The 17,994-nt window shown below is 37.2% G+C and overlaps 1 pseudogene; it reads left to right on the top strand.

Moving 5' to 3' along the window:
• The first annotated feature begins 8,882 nt into the window (after positions 1-8,882).
• Positions 8,883-9,551, top strand: LOC149170981 (uncharacterized; annotated as a pseudogene).
• The last annotated feature ends 8,443 nt before the right edge of the window (positions 9,552-17,994 follow it).

The raw sequence follows: 17,994 nt of genomic DNA, 5'->3' as shown, positions 1-17,994 counted from the left end.
TTGATGAACTTCTAATAGAAGTTGACTAACCCATGAAAACTCCTAGCCTCAAAAATTCTCTTGGGTGAAGGCCAATTCAGAATTGCCTCTATTTTTTTCTACATCTATTTTCAGCCCATCCTTTCAAATGACAAATCTTAAGTATACCAACTCAGACTTCATGAAAGTACACCTCTTTGGGTTAATCAATAGTTTCCATTCTTGCAACCTCCCTAGAACATACCTTACATGCCTAAGGTGCTCTTCCTTTGTTTGAAAAAAATAAAAAAATATTCTAATAAACAATAAAAAACTTACCAACAAACTCCTTCAAGACCTCGTTCATCAACCACATGAAGATGCTTGGTGCATTTGTCATTCTAAATGGTATGACCAACCATTCATATAGTCCACTTTTTGTTTTGAAAGCTATATTCCATTCGTCCCCTTCTCAGATCTGCATTTGGTGGTAACAACTCTTCAAATGAGCCTTTCAATAGTAGGCTACCCGACTCAAATATTTCGTCATGTCATCCATCCATGGTAATGGAAGTATGTACCTGATTGTAATCTTATTAATCGCCCTAGAACCTGTGCATATCCTCCATTCTCCATCTCTCTTTGGACTAAGAAATGTCAGGACAGTGAGTAGACATAAGTTTTCCCTTATCAATCATTTGTCGAACACTCCTTGTACATGCTTCGTTATCCCTTCATTCTCCTTGGGTGTCATATGGTAAGTAAATTTGATTGGAAGGCTTGCACCTCGTATCAGGTCTATGTGATGGATGATACTTCTCTTAGGTAGCAACTCACTTGGAAATTCATCGATCATGATATCACTAAACTCATGCAACATCTCTTGAATCTTAATAGGTAAATCTGTAATTTCAGTGTGTAGAAGTATTAACTTTGGCTTGCAGGCCACCACATAGTTGACCTCTTCTTTCTCCATTTGCTACATAAATTCCTTTCCTCCCATCAACAATTATTTTGAGCCACTTGTCCTAGATGTACTTTCTTTCTTCAGTGGTACAATGATGTGCTTGATTCCAACCTTTTCAATCTTATAGGTGTTTCTCTCTCCATCATGCATGGCACTCATATAAAAAAACTAGGGACATTCAAAACGAAAGTGGCTAACATCCATTGGCATGATGAGATCTGGAACTCCATTTCGCTCTACTCACTTACCAATAATTAGTGACCTTTCTACAATCATGATACTTTATATGGTGTTAGATGCTTCAACCTTTTCAATCCAATTTTTTCCACCATTTTTGTGGAAACTATATTTTCAGTGCTTCCACGGTCAATCACCTCTTTGCAACATTCTCCTTTAGCCTTACAAACAGTCCTAAATAAGGCTTTCCTTTGTGCAGGTTCAACAATCTCCTTGGCTAGTTTCAACAAGACCTTATTCATTATTAAAGCTTCTCCCATTTTTGGTGAATTTTTTGCCATGGGTTCTTGTGCTTCCTCTCCTTCTGTCTAAGCTACATATAGATATCTTTGTCCTCATTTCTCATTCTCAAAGCAATCAAAGGATTTGCGACCCAATTTTCCACATTTATAGAATCGGTAGATAGTCTCTTTTCCTCTTCCTCTACCTATACCTCCCTGCTAAGGTTTTCCTCCTCTCGAATCACCTTCTTTCTCTTATTGTCCTTGCTTCTTTGGGTTACCTATATCATTATTTTTGGCTAGAGCCCTCCCTCTTTCAGTTATCTGTCGCTTTCCTCTAGCAAAACCATAACCTTTGCTTGATTTTTTCTTCCTCATTATCTTCTCTTTCACCTTCAAGGAAAACTTGTATGCTTCTTTCATTGTTTGAGGAGAAAGCATGTTGATTTCATCTTGAATCTCAATCTTCAAGCCATTGATATATCCTGTTATCTTCTCCAGGGTGTCTTCTACATAACCTGTCATCAAATTCACCCTGTAAAGCTCCTCATTATATTCTCTAACTATTAGCAACCTTTGCTTGAGGTTATGAACCTATCAGTAGAGTGATACCTGATAGTCTTCTTATAGCAACTTCTTCTTTATCTTAGCTATCATCCTATCCCAACTTTTAATCAATAGTTTCCCCCTTTTCCTTCTTTCATCCTGCACATTGTCCCACCACAATGGGGCATGGAATTTCAACCTATTTATAACAAACCTTACTTGCTTATCTTCTTCAATCTTACATTATTTGAAATGTTTTTCTAATTCATTAATCTAATCCATTGAATTCTAGGCTACGAGACTGCAATCATATTTGGAAAATTCAAGTTTTGGGCTAGAGGTCGAGCTTAGCACCGACCTCAACAGTTCAACCTCCAAAGCTTCATCCATACGTGTTTCTCTTTCTGCTGTAGCTTCTTCCTCCGACCGGCTCTCATCTCTAGCCTTAGGGTCTTACTATCTACTAGCCTCCATGGACTCTAAAATGGATTGCAGCCTTTGTATCTATTCTTGGAGTTCTGCATTGGCTATAGGTCTCCCTCCATGACCTCACTCCCTTCTTGCTCACATTATCATCTCTATTTTCAGTATACAACACCACCAACACCAAATCTAACTCTATCATAAATGTAGCTCTACTTCAAACCTACTACGGTACCAAAATTAAAGGCAATGAGGGAGTCGGAAGGAAAACTTGAGTTCCACACTATGTAGAAATACACTATTGGAGGCGCTATGAAATATTTTTGTAGGGCGCTGTTATATTTTTTCATAGTTCCCTTAAAAAAATTGTTTTTGTCTTTGGGAAAGAAGAATGGCTCTTGCTCTGCATACTTTTCTCTTCACCTCTGAACTCATCCTCCGTAATTAGGAAAGGGTCTCCCTCGTCTCTATTACCAATGGTTACACTCAAGCTTCCAACAAAGCCGTGAGAATGTCTAGAAAAAAAGGGCTCTACCCAATGCTCAAATTTTTTAGATTCTTTATGGTGTCGTCTATAGAGAATGATCTCCTGCTGCTTTGTCTACACCCAGCATCCCTTCATCGAATTCCTGAGCATGCTCGATCAACATAACAATGTCACCACCTACAAAACAGAGGCTCTAAAAACTAATGGTTTGGGTCATAATAACAAGTGTGCATAATGACCACAACTTAGAAATCGAACATCCACCAACACATAACACTACACACTTGGGGTCGCATTAACTCCTTACTGAAATCAAATGTATTTACAATTTAAACACCAATATAACAACAGAGAAAAAACACAAAGCTATGGAAAGAATATGCTACACATTTCTTTTATTTCTCTTATAGGTATAGGTTTTAGGCAAGATAACAAGCTCCTGTTCTCTCAATCAACAGTCTTTTTATGGACATCCTTGGCAACTGTTATTCTTCCTCTTCCTTCTAATTGAGGGAAGTTGAAAATACAAAAGGAAAATGACTCTTCTTTTCCTAGACTCTACAACTTATTAAAATTTTGTATTCACATTATTTAAAATCTCACTAAAGGAGAAAAAATTGACTTTTCTAGCCTAATATGTGGCCAATCCAACACATTGTCAGACCCCCTTCGTTTCCACATGAACTTGGTCTAGTGGCCCTACATCAATCCACCTCGTCCACCACGTAGTTGAAAAACTCTTTTCCCCCAAAATATACCTTTAATTTAGTAATTCTAGCAAGTTAATAAAGTATGCACATTTTATAATAATGCTCATGTACTATAGTAACCCAAAACATGCATGCATGCTAATAACATGTATGCATTTTTCATCTATCTCTCACCATCCTCCCCAACTCTTTGTGCCGCTCCCTCTCCCTCTTTTACCTAGTCATCCCATATCTTTCTCTTCTCCACCTGCCTCCCATCTCTTTCTCTCTCTCACCCCCCTCCCATCTCTTTCTCTTTTCCACCCCCCTCCCATCTCTATATTCCTATGTTTTTCTCCTCTATCTCTCCGACCCCCTAAAGCCCCTCAACCTTTACCCCTTTCCATATCTCCCCCTCTCCCTATCCCTGTTTTTATATCTCTCTATCTTTTTATTCCCCAACATTTTATGTCCATTCCTTTCCCCATCTCTCTCTCTATTGCACACTCTTTCTCTCTCTTTAATTCTCTCTCCCCCTCTATCTCCCTCCCCCTTTCCCTATAATTGCATCTATCTCTCTCTTCCCCCTTATGTATCGCTTCAGTATCCATCTCCCTCTTACTTTCCCTAAGCCCTTCTCTCTCTACACCTTTCCCTATACCTTTTTATATTCCCCCCTTTCATTATCTTTGTTTCCATCATTCTCCCCCTTTCCTTTCCTCATCTCTCTCTCTCTCCCTCTCTCTCTCTCTCTCTCTCTCTCTCTATCAGACTACTTCCTCCTCTCTCTACCTCTTTCCCCATCCCTCTCTAGATGTTTTTGTCACTGTATACATCTCCCTATCTCCCTCTCCACTTCCCTGCGACCCCCTTTTTCTTCCATATCCCAACACTCTCTCGCTTTCTCTCTCTATCTTTGTTTCTTTCTCTCTATCTCTCCCTCATCCCACCTCTCTCCCTCCTTCCCGCTTGCCTCCCCCTCTCCCTCTCCCTCTCCATCCTTTTGTTCAATCCTAATCCATTTATCTCTCTATCCTTATGTCTTGCTCCTATATCCCTCTCTATTTTGTTCTCTCTCTCTAACTCACCCACTCCTTTTCTCTCTTCTTATGTCATTATCTTATAGCTTTCTCTCCCTCCTCCATTATGCTCCCCCTCTATCCCTTACGCTAACCACTTCTATCTCTCCCCTATCCCATTCCTTTTTTATCTCTCTCTCCTCCCCTCTCCCATCTCTCTATCACTTTCTTTCTCTCCCCTGTGTCTCCCTCTTTCTATCTATCTCTCTTCCGTTCCTTATTATCATATCTCCTTCTCTTCATTTCCTCATCTTACTCCCTCTCTCCATCTCTCTCCCTATACTCCCATCTCTATCTCTCTCTTCCCCCTTATATTTCTCCCTCCTATATCAACCTACTCTCTCTTTCCCTAAGAAGCACATTGTTCACCAATTTCCCTATCCCTTTCCATCTCTCACCCGCTCCTTATCCCTCTTTTTATTACTCTCTCCCTTTCGCTATTCCTCCCCTCTTTCCCTTTTACCATAACTCATTTAGTCCCTTCCCCTCTCTTTTCTCCTTTATCTCCCATTCAATCTATTCTCCTCCCTCCTCCTATGCCTCCTTTTCTCTCTGCCCCCTCCCTTGTTATCCCTTCCTCTCTCTTTGTGTCCCTTTTCCTCTCTCCCTATGTCTCTCCCCATATCCGTTCTTCTCCCTTTTTGTATTTTCCATTCTCTCTTTTCCTTTACCCATTACTTTCTCTATCTCCTTCCCCCTCCTCTCCCTTCTCTCTATCCCTATTTCTCCCTCTTTCTATCTCTATTCTCTCTTTCACTATTTTCTCATCTCTCTTTCTCTCTTACTTTTTCCATATGTCTCTTTCTCCACTGTGTTTCCCTATTCCCTTGTCCCTCTCCCCCATATGTATACACTCTATATCCCTCTCTCTCTTTTTCCATAACTGCATATCTCTCTACCCCTTTCCCTTATTTTATCTCTCTCTCGCTTTACCTATTTCCTTGTCTCCCTCTCTTCCTTTCCCTATCTCTCTCACTCTCCCTTGCCCATATCTCTCTCTCTATGTCTCTTTTCTCTATCCATCTCTACTCTTGTTTATATCAATTTGTTTAATGCTTAAAACATAAATTTCTTGCTTATATAAAGATTGCTTGAATTATATTTTTAATATCCTTATCTCATTCTTTATATTAAACTTTGGTTTTGAAATTTTGTTATTAATACCCTTATATTTTCTTTTTACAATTTTTATCATTATAAATAAATTTTATCCATTAAATTTCTCATTATTTTCCACCACTTTGGAAAGAAAATAAAAATCAATGTTAAAAAAATATTAATTTATTTCTTCTATTAATTTTTTAAAAAATATATGAGATTGTATACCCTGATTTTGTTTTTATATTAGATTGTAGAGAGTCGAATTTTTTCAGTATCGAATTCAAATCGAAATAAAAAATTGGTACCTATGAATTCAATGAAACGTCATAATCTCATGCGTCCATATCAGTCCGAAGAAAAAGCCAGCTGCCCACTCAAATTAAATCAATGATCAAGGATTTAATGATCAACCACGCCTCGAATTTGAGTTGAACTTCAAAACTTGTAAAATTGCATATTGCATTTTTTTCAAAATAGAATGTTCAACGCCAAATTCCATCAAATTCAGTAAAACGTTAGAATCGCATGTCTCCATATCAGTCGGAAGAAAAAGTCATTTGGCCAATCAAATTAAACCAAGGATCCGAGCACTCCTAGAATTTGACGTTATACAGACGCATTGAAATGTCAAAAAATTGATTGCTAAAAAATTGAAACCCGCAATTTGATAAGCATTTAAGTTGCTTTTGATAAATTCTAGTGAGTGATTTAAAATCTAACGAGTGATTTAAAGGGGAGCTAATTTAAATTATTTGTTTAGTTGTGGTATTTATTTTTTGTTATTATTCTTTGGTGATAGGTTAGAAATGAAATTTTTCTAAACACACTTAACAACATGTGGTAATTTTTTAATTAAGAATGGTTGAGATATGTTTTAGAAACAATTTTTATGTATTATAGAATTAAACTAGTGAATTAGAGAAAGATTAGATCAGTGGTATTTTTTAATTAAAAATGGTTGAGATATGTTTTAGAAATTTTTTTATGTATTATAAATTAAACTAGTGAATTATTGTGTTTAGTAGAAGATTACATCAGACACCAAAAACAAATAACCATCAGCCAATTTCCAATCACATGGTTGAGATATATTTTAGAAACATTTTTCTGTGTTATAAAATTAAACTAATGAATTATTGTGCTTAATAGAAAATTACATCACATTCAACCGGACACCAAAAACAAATTAAACAAATAACCATCAGCCAATTTCCAATCACATGGTTGAGGTACGTGCTGTCTTTAAACTATGTCTTTAAACAATGTGAAACAAATAACCATCAGCCAATTTCCAATCACATGGTTGAGGTACGTGCTGTCTTTAAACTATGTCTTTAAACTATGGATTTTCTCACAGAGCTTTTTCTTCTGTTCAGGATGCCTTCCTCTGGTGGAGTGCGCAACGTCTCTCTTGGCGTTCTCTTTTTATCATCACCTGCTGGTTCCTTTGGAAGTGGAGGAACGATCATATTTTCCAGAATTCCTGTCTGCCTCTTGACTTCATTTTGATAAAAATCTCGGGATATATGCCTTCTGTGGATTAATTTCCGTCTTGGCATTTTATGTCTTTATCCTTCGGGGCATTTTTGTTTAAATTCAGACTCTTAATATCTTGATCTTGATGGTTCCTTCCTTCTGAAGATTCTGTAGTGCCATGCACTCAATATTTTTGTTCTATCTCAGAGATTCATGCGGTGCTGATTCCATGACAGTAACAGGTCTCTGCATATTTTGCATCAAAAGCCTTATGCCTTCGCTTGTATCTGGACTTTTATATGCTCTTAATATAAATCATGAAGCTTTTTTTTTCTCAAAAAAAAATATTTTAGAAACATTTTTCTGTGTTATAAAATTAAACTAATGAATTATTGTGCTTAGTAGAAAATTACATCACATTCAACCGGACACCAAAAACAAATTAAACTAGTGAATTATTGTGCTTAGTAAAAAATTACATCACATTCAACGGACACCAAAAACAAATAACCATCATAGAATTTCCAATCGACAGAAAATTACATCACATTCAACCGACACCAAAAACAAATAACCATCATACAATTTCCAATCGACATAGAAGATAAATTTGAAATTTTAAACCTCGATTTTTTTTTTTCCAACAAAAAAAATCATATACTTTTATTTTAAAAAAGAGTTACATTTACGTGGATTTGTCTCATCCCTTACCATCTTGTATCTCATTTCTATCACTCAAAACATTACTGTTGGCATTTTTCCATGTGCCTTCCATCTTTTTCTTCTATTCTTCACTAATTCAACACACTATTACTAGTATGGCTTCATCTTGTATATCAAAAAGTAAGTCGAAAGAAAACAAATTTAAATAAACCTATTCAAAAAGACATCATAACAAAAAAGTCTATTACAGTCATCATATTTTAATCACCGCCGAACCCGCTTCAAAGGCTATGAACTTGATCTTGCAATTACAACTATTCTTATGACAAACCATCTGCAACTTGATTCTGTTCTCTAATGATATGAAATAGAAAATCGTCTTGAAAGACAAAACCTGTAACTGTTCATACTCTCTCATTGCCAATAAGATAATGTAAATAAGATAAGTCAATGTAAAGTCTGATTGGAAAGACTTGATTTCAAAATTTGACAGGACGATCGAACCGAGTTAAGGTAATCGCGATTCCCGAAGACTTCAGTCTTCACGCATCATGATAATCGCGAAGACTTTAGTCTTAGCGCATCATCATTGTATCGCGAAGATATTTTGACCGTTGATCTAAACCTCACGGACTGTAAAACAGACGACCGACAGTTGTCGCAGAGTGTCTGACGTGTGGAGATCTGAATGACAAATGTGGTCAATTTGAACATTTTGTCAACTTCGCCATAAACTGCGTGTCTGCGTGGCCAACGTGATCTCGACTTCGACGTGTGAAAGGAAACAAAGGAAAATAAGTAACTGTAAATTACATCGGTTTGACTCGAAAGTTTTTACTTCATTCTACTCTTCAGCGAATTCTTTATATTGTGTCGTTTGACAGCTTTCGAGGTGATCGGGTTGTGAGTAGTTGAAAATGAATTGTCCAAAGCCTTGCAACTCTCAAACCTCCAAGGAAAAATGATAGTTTATATAAACCAGGGTCTCCGTTTTTTTACGTATCGTTTTTCAATTACAACATTTTTTTTGCAGAGATGGCCACCTCCTCGCAGGCTTCTCAGAATAAGCGAGGCAGAGATGAGTCTTGGAATGGTGAATTGGCTTCGCCCGCTGCAAAGAGAAGCAATAGCGTAACGTTGACGCTTGATGGTCATCTTACGGCTTTACTTGAGATGATCGATAATATGGATGCTATTAACAGTAATCCAGAAGAAATCCATACTGCGATTCAGCTCCAGGACGAGAGGCTCAACGGGTTTATGAAATCTATGAAAGATGAAGTCGGATTAAAAGGGCAAACATATGATGTTGAAGAGAAAGGTGGTGTAACTAAACAAATAGCAGACTGGAATTCTGAAGCGACCTTGGCTTCTGATACAGCAGACATGCATTCAGAAGGAAATCTGACTTATTACGACGATGTTGATGCAGAGCTCAGTTTCTTCGTTGACTATACTGCTGTCGAACTTGGAATCATCATGAACCCTTTTGATGGAGATTCAATGGCCAACATGTATTCAGATGATGCCGTGTATGGTTATCCTGAGACTCCAGCGCTTTTCTATGAGTCTCTGTGGGAGGATGATATTTGGCAGTTAAATTGACAACTCGTCATTCAAAATGAGTTTGCTCATTTTGAGCTGCAACAGCAACAACAATTTGAAATTAGTGGAATAGAATTTTATTGCGGGTGTTATTGTTGAGATCGTCAAAGAATGTTTTATATAATTTATAATGTTTTATATAATTTATAATTTGAGTAGGTTTAATGGTTAAAAATATGTGTTTGTGTTTTTTTGAGATAATTTATTCAAAATCAGAGATAAAATGTATGCTTTTTAAACTTAACAATCACATCATTAAATGAAAATAAATTCCTTATCTAACACACAACTTTTTTTTATATACCAATTTAATATCTAACTTAACCTTAATCTTAAAATTAAATAATAAAATAATAATAATTATAGATCGATTCCTACTAATTTTTCCCAAACAGTCATAGCCGTTATTACGCGGCATGTAACATGTCACACAAAATTTACTACAGCCGAAGCTTAGTCCTCACTTTACTACAGCCGAATTTCTAATTCTGCATAGTTCAATGATCAATCTTGTCTGTAGCTTAAAAAAAAGTGCAATTGCAGAGTCTTCGTTTTGCTTCGGCTGATGGTATAATTTTGCATGGTTATAGTTTCACAAAACTTCCGAGCTTTTCTTTTGCATATATTTCTGTGAAAATGTTACAGATGAAATGTTTGATTATTTTTTATTTTTATTTCAGTATAGTCATAATTCCGAGTTACAACTCAGAATTGAACACCATATTTGGTCATGAAAAGTTTGACTATTAAGTGAACATATTGTATTGTAGGTCCTATTGATCTATATTTCATATAAATTAGATTCGATTTCTATTACATCAGTTTCTCCGTAAAGCAAGATAAGCTTTTTCAATTTTTTTATAAGTCACATAAATTTGACCTCTTTTTCATAACTCAGATATAATAACTGAATTTTAGTTTGTTTAGCAAAAATGACATATCATACCGAAATATAAGAAGGTAAATCTTATATATACTATAAATTTGCGATGCCATTTTTGCGCGTTGAACAATTCAAAAAAATTACAAAAATCCAGAGTACTGCGATATTCTTTTTTAATGCTAATTGAAATCTTTTTAATGAGAAATGGAAAACCCTCAGTTTAGAGTACACTTCGTGCGTCGGTGCTACTTTAATATGTTTATATTAATGAAATTAAATATAAATGGATTATGTTATCATGGTATAGATCGTATTGTTAAGATATTTTTTATTATTTTTCAGCAGGGAAAAAATTGTCTGATGGACAAATTCTCCTCATAAACCTTGAGATATATATAGCTTGATCAACTGTCTTGGAGAAAGCTTCTCCGCTTACATTCATTAGTACTATTGTCTAAAAAGTTACAACATAATGGTACTATTTGCTCTCATCGATTTTTACAGTTTACACAAAGTCTAATAAGTGGATCAGATCCTTTACATTTCTGAAGATCACATAATTAATGTGCTATTTTCTTATATGATTTCTATACAAAATTAGCTACCAAAATTTATACAAAACTTAAAACAAAAAGAGACAGAAATTTAATATGGACTTATATGCTATGAGGATCTTCTTTTTTGATCCCGCTTAACTTCTGTCTCCTCTGCTTCCATTTTCATCAAGATGTGCATGCCTTCTTCTGTGTCTTGTAATCCCTTTTTCGATAATTCATCCATTGATTTGTTATGTGCCCTGTTGATGTGCTCAATGGAAGAATTCTGAAAGGAACTCCAAATACATTTTATACGTCTCAGCCAACCTTGTAGTGAAGTTTGTTGAATGTTGTTCTTCCCATTAACATGGTCTATTATACATTTGGAATCCCCAAAAATTTGTACTTGAGGGATATCCAAGAACTTGATAAACCATAATAGACCCCATAAAGCTACAACTTATGCTTTCATACTTGTTCCTTCTCCCCCATACCAGTGACTCCAGAATTCCTGCTCTTCTGTCAATTTTAAGCAAAAGCCACTCCCACATCTACCTCCTTGAGCTTCTCCGTAAAAAAATCCCACCAAATAGTTTGAGAACTGAACTCTCCTCTTCTGTCTTTTTCTTTTTACTTTTCTTGGTATTCTCATTATGTTATAAAACCACCCACTGTTCTATGGATTCATAGATTAAGTTTCCCCCCCTCTGCTGTCACCAAAAATCAGATGATTCCAATCTTTCCAAATTTCCCAAAAAAGGACCAAAGCAAGCATTCTCCTGCTTTTACTCTTACTCTAAGTGCTCCACCATTTTAAACACTCCTCAACTGAAGATATTTCTTATTATGATGTTGGTTTAAATTCTTTATTAGTTCTGTGTGCTGTGTGAGGGGTCATCTGTGTATGTCTAAACAATACGGTGGTTTCGGTTGAAACTAATTTTGCTTCTAGTGAATAGGAACCTAGCTCATTTGCCAATTTCACCCATAATTATATAAATTAAATGGGGGATATGTCAATCATGATCAACATCAGAAAAATTAATTCATGATAGCTTAAAAAACATATATATATTTTTTTAATATTATAAAATAATATATGAATTAAACAAATATAGTAACAAGATTTTTAATCACAATATTTAGGTCAACTTAGCAATGAAGCTTTTTAAAGTAGCTTTTGTTATACTACTACAGACCAATACATTAAACCCAAAAAAACCTAACTCATTATATATGGTACTTCTTTATATGATATTATTTTATTAATCAATTTAATTAGAAAAACATAAATGATAACTATTTTTGAGATAAATCTCAATCTTTCATGTGTGATTACAATTAAGAATTGATTTGTGATTACTATTAAGAATATTTTATAGAAGTTCAATTCCTATTATCTTTTTCTTGTTAAAGCAAGAGTGTTTCTTTCTCATTCAATGGCTTAAAAAATTACAAAACTATGTTACAAGTCTCATCCAAAGTCAACGGGAGGAGTCGGTGATTGCCAAAACTCAAAAATCAGGCTTCAGTTCAACAAAAAACCTACAAATAGACCAAACCCATGGACATGAAAGTAAAATAAACGCAATTCAAGGGTTCTATCAGGTCCATTCAAGGGGATAAATCTCGTGCAACTTTGACATCCATAGCCCAGGAGCCACCACGATGATCACAATAAGCTTGGAGGATAACACATCTAACTAGCTCGATGAACTGAGGCCGTAGATCTTCATCCACGGAATTCGACGGATGAGGAGAATATCGGGCGGGGAAGAAGGTCGAGGATAACCCACTCGATATAGGTGGTTTTCTCTCTCTGCTTGCTGCCATGTGGTGATTGATGAATGGCATCAGAGGTAAACCATGAAAAACCGCTTGGGGTCTTGGAAGCGCTCGATAGACCACGAAACTGCTTGACCTTTGATTTCTTTGAGAACAGAAACCACTCTTGCTTTGCATCCTGCCGTCCATTAGAAAGCTTCCGTCATGCCGATTCTAAGGTCTTAAGCTAGATGAACCCTTGTCCGCCATTCATTTCATTGCCCAATTGCTGTGTCTCCCTCGTAGTATGATGATGCTCATTTTCTGCGCATGCCAGACTGTGGCATTCTTCTCGCAACTTCCCTGTGGGTGTAAGTTCCCACTTGTAAACACTGTGATCATTTTCACAGAGCACCCCTTCATTTGTCAACCAGCCCGTGTTAGCATTTCTGCGCACATGTACAAAACTTAGGGTTCTCAAGATTCTTAGATGTGATTGAATATGGCGATATACTTGCACAAGTCTCCAGTGGTTTGAGATTTTCTCTGGAGCAGAGCCATTTGCTATTTTTTTATAGAATTGATTGTTAATTCAAGATCAACTTCTATTATGGAGTTCGTTATGTTGAGATCTCTCAGAATCTCTAACCACTGCTCTATGGCCATTAGTTCAGCCATGTTGTTGGTAGCATTCCCTAAATGACTGTGGAAGATGACTATTATATTTCCCTTGTCATCTCGTATAGCACCTCCATACCCCGCGTCCCCCGAGTTTCCTTTCGAGGCTCCGTATGTATTGAATTTCAAGTAGCCAGGGGGGTGTTGCCAGTAGTCTTGCCTCATTATAGTGTGTGATGCAATCCGGATTGTGCCGTGGGGGACCAGCTTCTGAAGGCCCAAAAGAGGAAGAATGCGAGCCTCCCGTTGAGATGGAGGGTTCGCAGGAGGTTGCTTCTGAATGGTATGAATAGTTTCTTTGAGTTGCCTTAGGAGCTAAGCTATTATCTTTTGAGGTGGGCTGGATTTATCCTTGAAAATTTTGTTATTTCATCCTTTCAAGACATTCCAAATTAGAAAGCCTGGAATCAATGTCCAAGCTGTGTTGACAGTCTCATTCTCAGAAAGTTTTTTCCTCCAATTCTTTAAGGTTTTGGAGATGTCGTTTTCATCTCTGTCAGTTTGTCTGAAGATAGAGGTAACCTAGTTCCATAAGGTTGAGGTGAAGGTATAGAGGCTGAGAAGGTGATCCCTCGTTTCTTCCTAGATACCACATAACTAGCACCTGGATGGTCCCGCAAAACCCTTCTTTCTAAGATTTTCCCAAGTCAGAATCTTTTTGTGATGAACCATCCACATAAAGAGCTTGATTTTCATCCAGTGAGGGTGCTTCCATAGGTCCTTCCAAATTTTATTTGGGTTCGAAAAATTGTAACCAGTGACAATTTCATTGGCTTCTTTGAGGTTGAAGTTTCCTTCACTACTTCTTCCCCATCTAAGTTGATCTGTGAAAGTGGAGATCAAAATTTTCCTCTTTTCCAAGATTGTGGCAAGAGCTTCTGCTTGGGTCTTGAAAGGAGACTCTTCACTATAAACTAGTACTTTCCATGTTCTCCACATATCATTATTTCTTGTCTTATCCCAGAAGTCATTGACCTTTTTCAGTCCTTTGTTGATAGTTTCCTCTTCGAGAATGTCCAATCCTTCTCTACTTAATTTGGGTTCCTGCTGCCAGTTATCCTCCCAAAACCAGGCAAGGTTCCCATTTCCAATCTCCCAGAACCTATGTTTCTGAACTAAAGCTCTGTTCTCCCAAGCATTTTTCCAAATATGGGAGCCCCGAATATGTCCTGTCATTTTGATCAAGTCCAATTCATCCCAGTCCTTTGCATATTTCTATTTCCAGAGCTTGGCCCATGGGTTGCTTGATTCCCTCAGCCATCTCCAGCAAAGCTTGGCCCCTAAGACTTTTTTGAGAGTTTCCGGGTCATGGAGACCTAGGCACCCATGAGGTTTGGGCTTGCAAAGTTTGTCCCAGGCTACCAGAGCCCATTTCTTTTTTTCCTCCCCTTTTCCCCAATTAAAATCTCTTTGCATGTTCTTGGTTTGTTGGGCTACTCCTCTAGTGACAGGAATAGCCGAAAACATATATATTGGAATAAATTACAGGACCGCCTTTGTGAGAATGAACTTGCCAGCTAGATTTAAAGATCTACTTGTCCATTTGCTGATTTTGTCCTTCAATTTTTTAGTCAAAGGCTCCCAAACTTCCTTGCTTTGAGGTTTGTCAGTGAGAGGGATTCTTAGATATTTGGAGGGGAGATGGTCTCTCTAAAAGACGAGAATTCTGGGGTGGTTTCTCTAAATGGAAATATTTGCAATGAAAAAAAATACTTTGGATTTTGAGAGACTAACCTCTGTACCAGCTGCCAAAGCAAAATCTTGCAAAATTTGTTTGTAAGCTTTGGCTTCTTTGATCGTTGGTATGCCCTGTAACATGGTGTCATCTACAAATTGCTGATCAGTCAGCGAGTCTCCTTCCTGGGTGATCTTGATACCTTGGATTGTGTCGTCCCTTTTGGCAGAAGTGATTGTTTTGCCTAATCCTTCCATCATAAGAATAAAGAGAAAGGGATAAAGCGGATATTGTTGCCTAACACCTCTCGAGAGCCGAAAGGATTTAGATGGAGATCCATTGAGAAGGATAGAAAAGCTAGCAGATGTTACCAAAGCGATAATCCATCTTATCGAATTCTGGTCAAAGCCATATGCTATTAGAACTTCTTTTATGTATAACCAGCTTAGTTTGTCATAAGATTTCACTAGGTCCAGTTGAATGATCATCCTTGCTTGCTTATTATTCTTGAGAGAGTGCACTATTTCATGAGCTTGAATGATGTTACTGAGTATTTCCCTTCCTTCCACATATCCAGTTTGTTCCTCCGAAACGAGAGTTGGTATAAGGGGCTTCAGTCTATTTGCAATAACTTTGGAGATGATTTTGTATATTACATTACAGAGGGCTATGGGTTGGAATTGATCTGGAGTCATTACTTTATCCTGTTTATAAATTAGGGCTATGAAGGAGGTATTTAGTGCTTTTAGGAGTGTTTTTGAAATTCTTGAGTCCTCCACCACCTCCAGAATGTCCTGTTTGACTATTTCCCAGCTTGCCTTGAAGAAGTCAACGTTGAAACCATCCGGTCCATGAGCTTTCCCATTGTGCATCTCATTAATTACTTCTTTTACCTCTTTTTCTGTCACTGGTCTATTGAGATTATGATTATCTTCCCTGGTCAGCAGTTTTGGAATATGCTGCGTAAATATTTTAATAGCTAGCAATCTGTTTAAGATAGGCTCTTCGGCTATATTTGAAAATGTTGTACCAGAATGGATTCCAGATCTTTGTGTGTGCTCAAATATTTTCCTTGAGGATCTATGAGCTTTGTAATTCGATTATGAGCCTGATGTTCTATGGTTGATTTGTGAAAAAACCTTGTATTTCTATCTCCTTCTTTAAGCCATTACACTCTTGATTTCTGCTTCCAGAAGATTTCTTCCTCCTAACATCAGGTGTCCCATTCCTATTGAAGAGAGTCACCTTGCAATTTCCTATCCTCAGTGAAGCCTTCCTTGATAAGGATTTGGTTTATTTTCTGTAGCTTTTGTTCCACTTCTCTTTTGGCTTTAAAGATATTACCAAACTCACTTTTGTTCCAATCTTTGAGTTTGACCTTAATGTGCTTGAGTCTCTGTTGCAGAATGAACATTTTCGTGCCTTGAACAGGTAAATCTTCCTTCCACCACTTATCAATGTTGGAGATGAAGTTAGGGTGAGTGAGCCAAACATTTTCGAACCTGAAAGGTCTGTTCCTAGGAGTGCCAATAAAAGAAGCTTCTAGTTGAATCCGCCAGTGGTCCGACCCTCCAAAAGGAAGGATAAAAGCATTCAAGTTAGGCCCAGAGAGGAAGAGGTTCTCTGAGATGAGGAATCTATTTAGGTTTTCAGAAACTTGGGAAGCTCCTCCCCTTTTATTGTTCCATGTGAAGGTTCCATTTTTTGTTTCTAAGTCCACTAGCCTCAAGTTGATGAGGACGTTTTGGAAGGCAATAGAGTCTTTTCCCATTACTCTAGTTCCTCCTTTTTTCTCCATAAGATATTTGATCATGTTGAAATCTCCACCTAGAATCCAGGGCTTTACTAGGTGTCTTTCCCTTATCTCCTCAGGTGAGGTGAGAAGCTTGAGTTTGTCTTCAGAATTTTGAAGACCATAGACATTTGTGACCATATAGATTTCCTTGTCATCCAAAGGTTGGATAACCATTGAAAGGTAGTTCTTGGATGATTCCTCATCCAAAATGCCAAATTTATGAGGATTCTAAAGAGTAAGAATCCCTCTCACTGTGTTATTGGCTTTGACTTCTAGGTAATCATATTTACTAAGCCATTTTTTATGTATCTCTCAGACTTTATCTATTGAACATTTTGTTTCTTGTATGAACACCATATCTAGGTTTTCTTCTTTTAATCGCTTGCTAAGATTCCTCTGTTTCCTTTTACTTCCTAGATCTCCGATATTCCAAGTTGTGAGCTTCATAATGATGGGTTTTTGAATGAGTAACTGGTGAGATATTTCATCTTACCTAAGTTGATCATGAGCTTTCCACACTCTATTAGCAACTCATTTTGTTTCTTTCTTCCTCTTTTTCTACCTAGAGTTTTGGCCGAGTGTCCTGATATTTCCTCCATTGATTTGACCCCTCCATGGTCTTGGCTTTCATGGCTTCTTTTGATTCCTGAGGCTTTTGTCTGAGATCTCTAGAGGAGGAGCTGTTGTACTCTGTCAAACTCCTCTGATGGTAGGGAATCTATCCCTTTTTTGGTTCCCTGGTTTAAGAATTTCTCTAGATCAAGATTCTCCCTCTCAAGAATCTCATGTAGTTCTTAGTCCTCTATCCCTACTTCACTAGGGGTCATCTCTTAGTCCCTGCTTAGTTCCATGCTGTTTGGTATGGTTTCCTGTTGTTCGCTATTTTCCTGTATTATTTCCATGATGTCCTCCTTTTCCTTCTCTATGGGATGGTTGTCCAGAGTAACGACCTTTTCCATGTTCCCCCCTTCTTCTTCTAAAATTTCAAAACTGTTGTGACTTGCTAGTTTGTTTTCACTCTATTTTTTCTGGTGCTTTCTTCCTCCTCCTTTCCCTCTGCTTCCCATCTTGGTGAATCCTTCAGGATCTTTGCCTGTGTTGGTCCTCGGATTATCCTCCCTCTTGTTTTGTGGGCAATCTCTAAAATGGTGTCCGTGTTCATGACATTTCCGAAATCTAAAAGGGACATGTTCATAGTCCACTGCCTGTAC

The sequence above is a fragment of the Pinus tabuliformis genome, chromosome 4_2, assembly GCF_031772625.1.
Source record: "Pinus tabuliformis cultivar Carrire ecotype Pingquan chromosome 4_2, CPIR1, whole genome shotgun sequence".
In the NCBI taxonomy this organism is placed as follows: Eukaryota; Viridiplantae; Streptophyta; class Pinopsida; order Pinales; family Pinaceae; genus Pinus; species Pinus tabuliformis.
The sequence above is the reverse complement of the archived record's forward strand: the minus strand, read 5'-3'. Positions and strand labels throughout refer to the sequence as shown.